General features: G+C 43.7%; 1 long non-coding RNA gene across 1 annotated transcript; it reads right to left on the reverse strand.

Moving 5' to 3' along the window:
• Positions 1 to 6959: 6959 nt before the first annotated feature.
• On the reverse strand, positions 6960 to 9681 carry LOC134738749 (uncharacterized). Its single transcript, XR_010124745.1, has 3 exons — positions 9555 to 9681; positions 8843 to 8938; positions 6960 to 7859 (listed from the first exon to the last, which is right to left on the reverse strand). It is a non-coding gene; the product is annotated as an uncharacterized LOC134738749 (long non-coding RNA).
• Positions 9682 to 9892: the final 211 nt, after the last annotated feature.

The raw sequence follows: 9892 nt of genomic DNA on the forward strand, positions 1-9892 counted from the left end.
TCCCAGGCTCCAGCTATCCTCCCACCTCAGTCTCCTGAGTAGCTGGGAGCACAGGCACCTGCAACTACACCTAGCTAATTTTTGTGTTTTTTTGTACAGATAGGGTTCACCATGTTGCCCAGGCTGATTTCAAACTCCTGGGTTCAAACAATCCCCTACCTTAGCTCCCCAAAGTGCTAGGATTACAGGAGTGAGCCACTGCACCCAACCTATATTTGTATATACATTAAATTGTATATGTTAGGCCAGACATGGTGGCTCACGCCTGTAATTCCAGCATTTTGGGAGGCCAAGGTGGGTGGATCACTTGAGGTCAGGAATTTGAGAGCAGCCTGGCCAACATGGTGAAAACCCATCTCCATTAAAAAAACAAAGTTAGCTGGACATGGTGGCAGATGCCTGTATTCCCAGCTACTCAGGAGGCTGAGGCAGGAGAATCACTTGAACCAAGCAGTGGAAGTTGCAGTGAGCCGAGATCATGCCACTGCACTCCAGCCTAGATGAGAGAGCAGAACTCCATCTCAAAAAACAAAACAAAAAATTGTATATGTTACTGTACGTATGTGTATGTATTAAGTTTTATATACACACATTAAATATATATACATATATTACACTTTATACACATACATTTGTTTCCTCTTGCAATTTGTTTCAGCAGAAGTAAAAATTAATAAAGATATAAGTAAAAGAATATTTACAGAAGCACTATTTTTGGTGGCAAATGTATTTTAATGTCTTAAATGCTCATATAATGAAAGATACTTTAACTCTTACAAAGAATGAGTTAGCTTTTTATCTACTATAAAGGCATCCTAATATCTTTATACCTAAAGTGATATATGTGGCCAATTGTTATAATAAGAAAGGAGAATGCTTTATAATTAAAGAAAAAAGAAAGAAACGTTATATAGTAGCCCTCCCTTATCTGCAGGAGACGTGTTCTAAGACCCGCAGTGGATGCCTGAACCTAGGGTAGCATTGACCCAATTGCTGTCCATCAGAACACATTTCTGTTTATGATTTCCATGCACAAATTTAATGCCTTTTTCATCTTAACTAAGCGCCTATCACACACGTGGCTGTACTTTTTAGAGCTTGGGGTGCAACAAACAAGACTAACAGAAATTTCCTTTTCCTTCTTACATTTTCTCCGCTAGAGGATTTGTTCTTACCATCCATCTTAGCAACCTGAGCACACTACTTCTCTCTTTTTCTTTCTTTCTTTCTTTCTTTCTTTCTTTCTTTCTTTCTTTCTTTCTTTCTTTCTTTCTTCCTTTCTTCCTTTCTTTCTTTCTTTCCTTTCTTTCTTTCTTTCTTTCTTTCTTTCTTTCTTTCTTTCTTTCTTTCTTTCTTTCTTTCTTTCTTTCTTTCTTTCTTTCTTTCTTCTTTCTCTTTCTTTCTCTTTCTCTCTTTCTTCTTTCTTTCCTTTCTTTCATCTTTATTTTTTTCTCTTTATTTTATGTACTTACTTGTTTATTGAGATGGAATCTCAGTCTGTCACCCAGGTTGAAGTGCAGTAATGCGATATTGGCTCACTGCAACCTTCTTCTCCTGAGTTCAAGAGATTCTCGTGCTTCCGCCCCACAAGTAGCTGGGATTAAGGCGCTCGCCACCATGCCCAAATAATTTTTGTATTTTTTGTAGCGATGGGGTTTCACCATGTTGGCCAGGTTAGTCTCGAACTCCTAACCTCAAAAGATCCACCCGTTTCAGTCTCCCAAAGTGCTGGGATTACAGGTATGAGCCACCATGCCTGGCCTATATATTCTGTTGTTTGCTGGCCAATACTTATATGAATCTTGGAGAACATCATGGAAAGATGCTCATCATCTTGTTACTTGGTTATTTCAAGAGTGGAACTGGAGGGGGAATATGCCTTTCCTGTGTATTTATTTGTAATGTTTCATTTTCATTATGAACATGTATTATTTTAATATGTTTAAATATTAATAAAGACAGGTAAATATATGTTTTTACCTGCTTGAATATGATTTTAATTCAAGCTGAAATCCTCAAGGCAATCACATATAATTAAATAGATGGAGGAAAGAAAACATTTAAAATCCCTGAAGGAAAAGGAGGGAAGTTCGGGCAAGGAGGCTCATGCCTATGTCAGCACTTTGGGAGGCCAAGGCAGGTGGATCACTTGGGGTCAGAATTTCGAGACCAGTTTAGCCAACATTGTGAAATCCTGTCTCTACTGAAAATACAAAAATTAGACAGGCATGATAGCATGTGCCTGTAATCCCAGCTACTTGGAAGGTTGAGGCAGGAGAATCGCTTGAACCCGGGAGGCAGAGGTTGCAATGAACCGAGATTGTGCCACTGCAGTTCAGCCTGGGTGACACAGCGAGACTCTGTGTCAATCAATCAATAAAAGGAGGGGGAAAACACAAGTAAAAAATAAGTGATTCGAAAGAAGCAATGTACCATAATGCCTAAATTTGTGGGATTGGTGGGGTGTGATGGCTCCCACCTGTAATCTCAGCACTTTGAAAGGCCAAGGTGGGTCGATCACCTGGTCAGGAGTTTGAGACCAGCCTGACCAACATTGTGAAACCCTGTCTCTACTAAAAATACAAAATTTAGCAAGGTGTGGCGGTGGACACCTGTAGTCCCAGCTACTAGGGAGGCTGAAGCAGGAGAATCACTTGAACCTGGGAATCAGAGGTTGCAGTGAGCTAAGATTGCTCCACTGCCCTCCAGCCTGGGTGACAGAGCGAGACTCCCTCCAAAATAAATAAATAAGTAAATAACACTTTGTGGGACCAATTCCAGTCGAGTCCAGGGGAGCACAAACTGGCGACCAACATCCCCCCTCAGGTCCCTTCAGGGTCGAGAGAGTGCCTCTGGAACAGACTGGGAAACTCCAGCAGGCAAAGTAAGGGGCCAGGAATAGACACCACCTGACACATTCTCCATGTTCCTTGCACCCACCCCTCTCCCCACCAGAATTCCATCGGGCTCCAATTCTGCACTCTCCCCAAGAACCTCAGATTGAAACATTGCAAGGAAGACACCGATACTCAAAGTCACAGGCTTAGGAATCTGAGCTACAAAGAAAAATGAGCCCCTGCTCCCCCAACCACCCGGTACTCCCCTCAGCACTGCTGCCCTGCACCTGTCCCCTCCTCCATAATTTGAGCTGTCCTCACAGAAGCTGGAGAGATGGCCCACCTGTCAGGAAAGAGAGGACCAGCATGTGGCAAATGCCTGGGGTATGTAGGAGCAGATGGTGAGATTAGCACAGGGATGTAAGAAACAAGTGGTTCTCAGACCAAAGAAGAGTTTGCGGGAGAGGGCACATTAGGCCTTCATAGGGGCGTGTGCTGGACAGGAGCTCCCCCAGTTACCGAAATAATTATCTGAGAAAGGCTCTGATCTGACCCAAAACGCCCTTGAATCCCATGGCAACGCCTCAGCATCTGGCAATAACAGGCTTCTGTGCCCAGAATCTCTATGTCTGGAGGTGCCGCCTCCACCAGCCTCTCAGAGTCCAGAGGTACCTCCCATTGGCGCCTGATGGGTTAGGGAGGCTGTTCTTCCAGCTGTGACAGATCCAGCTGAGGAACGCTCCCGGGTCTTCTTAGTTGTTTCTTCCCACACACCTGCCACTCAAAGCCACAACCCACTTGCACGCCACCTTGAGGACAACTTAAAACGACCGTCTAGATCTGAACTGCACTGAGGGAATGGTCAGCTTTACTCCCATTAGATGGCTTGGCCCACAGGACCTAGTGACTACCCAGACAAAAATTCTTCCTAAAAGCTGCATGCGTCTGTGGTCTCTAAGAGGCAAAACTACATCCTAAAGAAAAAGCCAGCCCACCCCCACCTCCACCACAAAACAAAACAAAAACAAAACCCACCACCAACCCACCTTTCATGTGAGGAGTCCTTGAGAAGGGCCTCTCCAGCCAGGACCAGGCAAGGGAATCTGTGCACTTGGCCAGACCCAGAACACACAGTGTCAGGGACCTGACAGTCACACTCTGACCCCATAGAATTTTCACCACTGACACACAGATCAGGATGTGTCAGCCTGAGAGATGACACCACAAATCTGGCTTTCACAGACTGATTCCACACACATCCCATCACTGACACCAGATTCCCTCATCACTGACCCTACATATCCACAAGAATTGATTCCATGGACCTCATCACTATCCCAAAGACCACCCATCACTAATCTACAGATTGTCACCTCTCACCCCAGGGACCCCACAGATTCCCCATCCCTGATTCCAGGATCTATAGAACCTCATCTCTTGCCCCCACAGACCTATTAATAAAAGGATACATTCATAGGAGACTGCATTGACCATTTTACACACCCATTGCGTGTGTGTGTGTGTGTGTGTGTGCTGATTAATGGACTTAGGTGAACTTTAGCATTTTGGTAGGCAATGCAATTTTTCAATGCCTTTTCTTTCTTTTTCTTGTACATCTTTAAAGGCCTTACTCCAGTAAGTGTGCATTGCAGTTTATTAATGGCTATCCCTTATTGAGTCCTTGTCATGGATATTTGTTATTCATCATAATTCACAATTCTTATAATTCAGAGACACCAGAGATTCACATAAGAAGAAAGGCTTTGGATTTTTATTTATTTATTTGTTTTGGTTTCTGTAGATTATCAAATTCATTCATTTGTATCAAGTGGCTAAGTGTATACTTTGTTTTCTAAAAAAAAAATTCCAATTAATTTTTTTTTTTAACACAGGGTTATCACTCTGTCACCCAGGCTGGAGTGCAGTGGTATAATCATGGCCACTGTAGCCTCAACATCCTGGGCTGAAGTGATCCTCCCTCCTCAGCCTACATAGTAGCTGAGACCACAGGCATGCACCAATATGCCCACCTAATTAAAATTTTTTTTGTAGATATGTGTGTCACACTATGTTGCAGAGACTGGTCTTGAACTCCTGGGCTCAACTGATCCTCCCACCTTGGCCTCCCAAAGTGTTGAGATTACAGATGTGAGCCACTGTACTCAGCTGATAAAATCTTAAACAGAGGAAAATACTTTGGGACCTAATGTAAAATTTCCACTGAGATGATTCATCAGAAATTAAGGTAGAATAAGATGGCCCTAGGGCATCAAAACAACAGAAACTAAATCCTGGGCTGTGTGCAGTGGCTCACGCCTGTAATCCCAGGAATTTTGAGACCAAGGTGGGGGACTCACTTGAGGTCAGAAGTTTGAGACGAGTCTAGCCACCATGGTGAAACACTGTCTCTACTAAAAATACAAAAATTAGCCTGGAGGTTGCACTGAGCCAAGATTGTGCCAATGCACTCCAGTGTGGGCAACAGAGGGAGATTCTGTCTCAAAAAAAAAAAAAAAAGAAGAAGAAGAAACAAAATCTTAATTGCTTCATCAATTGTAAAAAATATGGACTGGACTCTGGAGGAATAATACACAAAAAGACACATAGGCACTATTTTTTTTGAAGTTTTATTGAGAAATATTGATAACATACCACAGAAGCCACTGATTTAAAGTGTAAAATTCAATGGTTTTCAGTATATTTGCACTGTTATGCAAACATCACCACAATAAATTTTAGATCATTTTCATTACCCTGAAGTAAACACCATATCCCTCCATTTCCCCCCAACTCCCCTAACCCTGGGCCACCACTAATCTACTTTCTGTTTCTATGTATTTGCCTATTTTGAACATTTTATTTAAATGGAATTACATAACATGTGGTCCTTTGTGACTGGCTTCTTTCACTTAGCATAATATTTTCAAGGTTTATTCAATCTTGCATGTGCAGAGGGGGCACTTTACATAAGGATAAACATGGGGTGGGGGGTGCTTACTGATTGATTTTGAAACTTCCCTCCAAAACTGTAAAGGGAAATGATTGGTTTCAAATAGAGGAAAAACCTATTCAGGCTAGAATCCTGTTTTCAGCAGTTTGTAATGTGGGGTTTTATTGCAAAGAATGGCCAGATTTTTAGGCTTATTTTCCGCAAATTCTCCCTGTGCTTGGGGAACAGTCACAGAATGTGTAGGAATGGGCTTCTAGGCTCTGTGGCTGGAGATTCAAGTCCAGGAGAACACAGGTCCCAGGGTAGGCAGAGAAAAACAGTGGAAGAGTGCCAACAGAATGCTTTGAAATGGAAAATTTTAAGTGTTCCCTCCAAAAGGAGTCCCAGATAACCACACAAAAGAGGACTTTGCTGGGCAGGTCCATCGCAATGGTTCAATAACAAGACACAGACAGACTGGGAAAGAAGGAAGTTTATTTCTGCAGCCACTTACAGGGAGAAGTACCGGGTAACTCACCAGATCAACTCAAAGTTACAAGTGTTTTTTTTCTAGTGCTTATATACATCTTAAGCTCCATGTGGGATTGCACCTACAAGCAGGAGTGTTTCATTCAATCAACATCTAATCTTTAACTTGGGTCTAGCATCTGGAAAGATTTCTTTAGAGTCTTGGAAAGTTTCTGAGTCTTAAGACAGGCCGAGTTGAATGTGTAAGAATGCTATCATTATTCGATCAGACTTTATGGTCTGAGAAAACCCAGGCGGGGTATCAATGGGTTTGTTTTCACATTCCATTCCTGATACTCAGGCACCAGTTTCTCCATTTCTTTAACGTTAAATTATGCATTCATCAAAATTATAGTAAAGGGTTAGTAGAAACTGTTCTGGTTGCTATGGGAAATCTGGCCTGCCACACTGCCATAGGAACTGAAGCCCATTACAGAACATTGAAAATGCCTGCAAACACTCACTTTACTGACCAGTCAATTAAATTGCAGAAAAGAAAGTTCACGCTGCCTCCCTGATCTGTCCTCCAGAATTACTAGTTAGAAACGTGCACATTGTCCTAGGTTCAGTTTTGCAAAGATGGAGCCTGGCAATGAAAGCATTTGTTTGAGTTCATGTATTAAGGTTTGCTTTGTCTATTTCTTTTATATTTATTTATTTGTTTGTTTTTTTTTTTTTGAGATGGAGTTTCAGTCCTCTTGCCCAAGCTGGAGTGCAATGTGGTGGTCTCGGCTCACTGCAACTTCCACCTCCTGGGTTGAAACGGTTCTCCTGCCTCAGCCTCCCAAGTAGCTAGGATTATAGGCATGCACCACCATGCCTGGCTAATTTTTGCATTTTTAGTAGACATGGGGTTTCACCATGTAGGCCAGGATGGTCTTGAACTCCTGAGCTCAGGCAATCCACCCGCCTCGACGTCCAAAGTGCTGTGATTACAGGCATGAGCACCCTCGGTTGGCCTATTTTATTTTAAGATGGAGTCTCGCTCTATCGCCCAGGCTGGAGGGCAGTGGCACGAGCTCGGCTCACTGCAACCTCTGCCTCCGGGATTCAAGCGATTCTTGAGCCTCTGCCTCACAAATAGCTGGGATTACAGGCGCCCGCCACCATGCCTGGCTAATTGTTTATTTTTAGTAGAGACGGGTTTTCACCATGTTCGCCAGACTGGCCTCAAACTTCTGACCTCAAGTGACCCGCCCGCCTCAGCCACCAAAATTGCTGGAATTACAGGCGTGAGCCACCACACCCGGCCCCATTTCCTTTATTTTATTTATTATTTCAAGAAGGAGTTTCGCTCTTGCCATCCAGGCTGGAGTGCAGGGGTGCGATCTCGGCTCACTGCAACCTTCACTTCCTGGGTTCAAGCGATTCTCCTGCATCAGCCTCCGGAGTAGCTGGGATTACAGGCGCATGCCACCACGCCCAGCTACATTTCCTTTATTTTATTTTTTATAATTTACTAGCCTGTTTGTTGATAAGACTGGCGGTGCTCAAGGTTGGGTCTCGGTGATCACGGGGCGGTGGGCGTGGACCAGGTGGGAGGGTCTCCAGTACCTGGTACAAATCTGTAAGGAAGTGCAGGAAACGGCACTAAGGGTGTTAGTAAAGTTTTGGTTTGGCGGGGCGGGTAGGCGTTCCAGCCCAGAAATGCGCAGGAAAGGTTTTGCTGTGCTTGTAGGGAGGTCATCCCCAAGCGCTTCTTATTGGCTTGCAGTGAGACCAGATCGCGCCACTGCACTCCAGCCCGGGCTACAGAGTGAGACTCTGTATCAAAAAATAAATAAATAAATAAATAGTGAATGAATATCCATTGATGTATGAAATGGCTGCATGAAAGGAAAACTAGCCAAGAAAAGACAAGGCAAAAAAAGTCAAGGATCAGTATGAAAAATTAATATATTTTAAAAGATTTGTTTTTAAAGCAACAACACGGGTTTAAATTTTAAAATGAAAGTAGCTCCAAGATAGAGGAAACAGGATGGCTTCTGAAGAAGGGAATGTTATTCTTTGAAATGGAAAGAAATTATGACAAGAGGGTAGCAAAGACTGAAGAGGTGGAAGTAAAAGGGGGTTCTTGGCCAGACACAGTGGCTCACACCTGTAATACCAGCACTTGTGGAGGCCAAGGCAGGTAGATCACCTGAGGTCAGGAGTTCGAGGCCAGCCTAGCCAACATGGTGAAACCCCGTCTCTACTAAAAATACAAAAATTAGCTGGGCATAGTGGCAGGCACCTATCATGCCAGTTCCTTTAGAGGCTGAGGCAGGAGAATCGCTTCAACCCGGTGCCAGAGGTTGCAGTGAGCCGAGATCGCATCACTGTTCTCCAGCCTGGGTGACTGAGCAAGTCTCTCTCTCAAATTAAAAAAATTTTTAAAAAAGTGTGTGTGTCGGGGGTATCTTGACTTTTCTCCATGTGTCTTAGGCCACAACTCTTACACGGGACCTTGCGGAAGAGATTCCTCAACCAATACCTTTACGGTGCTTCCTCTCTGATGGGCTGGGTTCTAAACAGCACTGCCTTCCCCATCTGCTCAGTCCTTACTCACCTGGACACCTTCCTCCTGGTACGTCCCTTGAAACCATCCAGGGCTCTTTCCCTTGCTCCAGTAAGGAAATCACATCAGGCTTTGGGATATAGAGACCTGTTTATAAGAAAAGAAGTAAGATGGCCAGGCATAGTGGCTCACTCCTGTAATCCCAGCACTTTGGGAGGCCAAAACAGGTGGATTGCTTGAGGTCAGGAGTTGAAGTCCCGCCTGACCAACATGGTGAAAGCCCGTCTCTACTAAAAACACAAAAATTGGCCAGGCATGGTGGTGGGTGCCTGTAATCCCAGCTACTCAGGAGGCTGACACATGAGAATTGCTTGAACCCAAGATGAAGTTTGGAGTGAACCAAGATCACGCCATTGCACTCCAGCCTGGGAGATAGAGTGAGACTTCATCTCAAAAAAAGAAAGAAAGAAAGAAGGAAAGAAAGAATGAATGAAAGAAAGAAAGAAAAGAAAAGAAAAGAAAGAAAAGAAGTAAGACATAATCGTGCTGTTCCTGAATTCAAAGTTAGTCCCTTATACACACAAAGGACAAGAGGAAGGTGTAAAGGTCTGAAGCATGGAGAAGACGGAGGGACCCCAAAGAGCTGCCCATCTATTAATCAACAAAACACAAAACAATTCTCTAGGCAGCAGGTGAAAAGTCACCCAGGCAAGTGAAAGCTACACCCAAAATTCATGAGTTATTTGGGGATAGACATCCTTACCTAATGAGACCAGGCTGCTATAGTTCTCCATCATTACATCTCTGTATAAGTCCTTCTGAGCAGCGTCCAGGCACTCCCATTCCTCCTGAGAGAAGTCTATAGACAGATCCTGGAACATGCCCAACCCCTGAAATGACAAACCCAGGCAGCACTGTTGAAATTAAAGGAAAGGTTTTTAAGATGAAGGAAGAGATGGAAGGGTGCTGAAGGATGGAGAGAATATAGTGAGCAGACCGGCTAGGCTGAGAGTGGAGAAGAGTAAAAAAAATAGTGTAACTTCAACAAAGTACCTCCATGTTCATGAATATTCCTATTGTGGCTGGCAAACCTCCTTCATA

Source organism: Pongo pygmaeus, chromosome 19 (genome assembly GCF_028885625.2).
Source record: "Pongo pygmaeus isolate AG05252 chromosome 19, NHGRI_mPonPyg2-v2.0_pri, whole genome shotgun sequence".
NCBI classification, from domain to species: domain Eukaryota; kingdom Metazoa; phylum Chordata; class Mammalia; order Primates; family Hominidae; genus Pongo; species Pongo pygmaeus.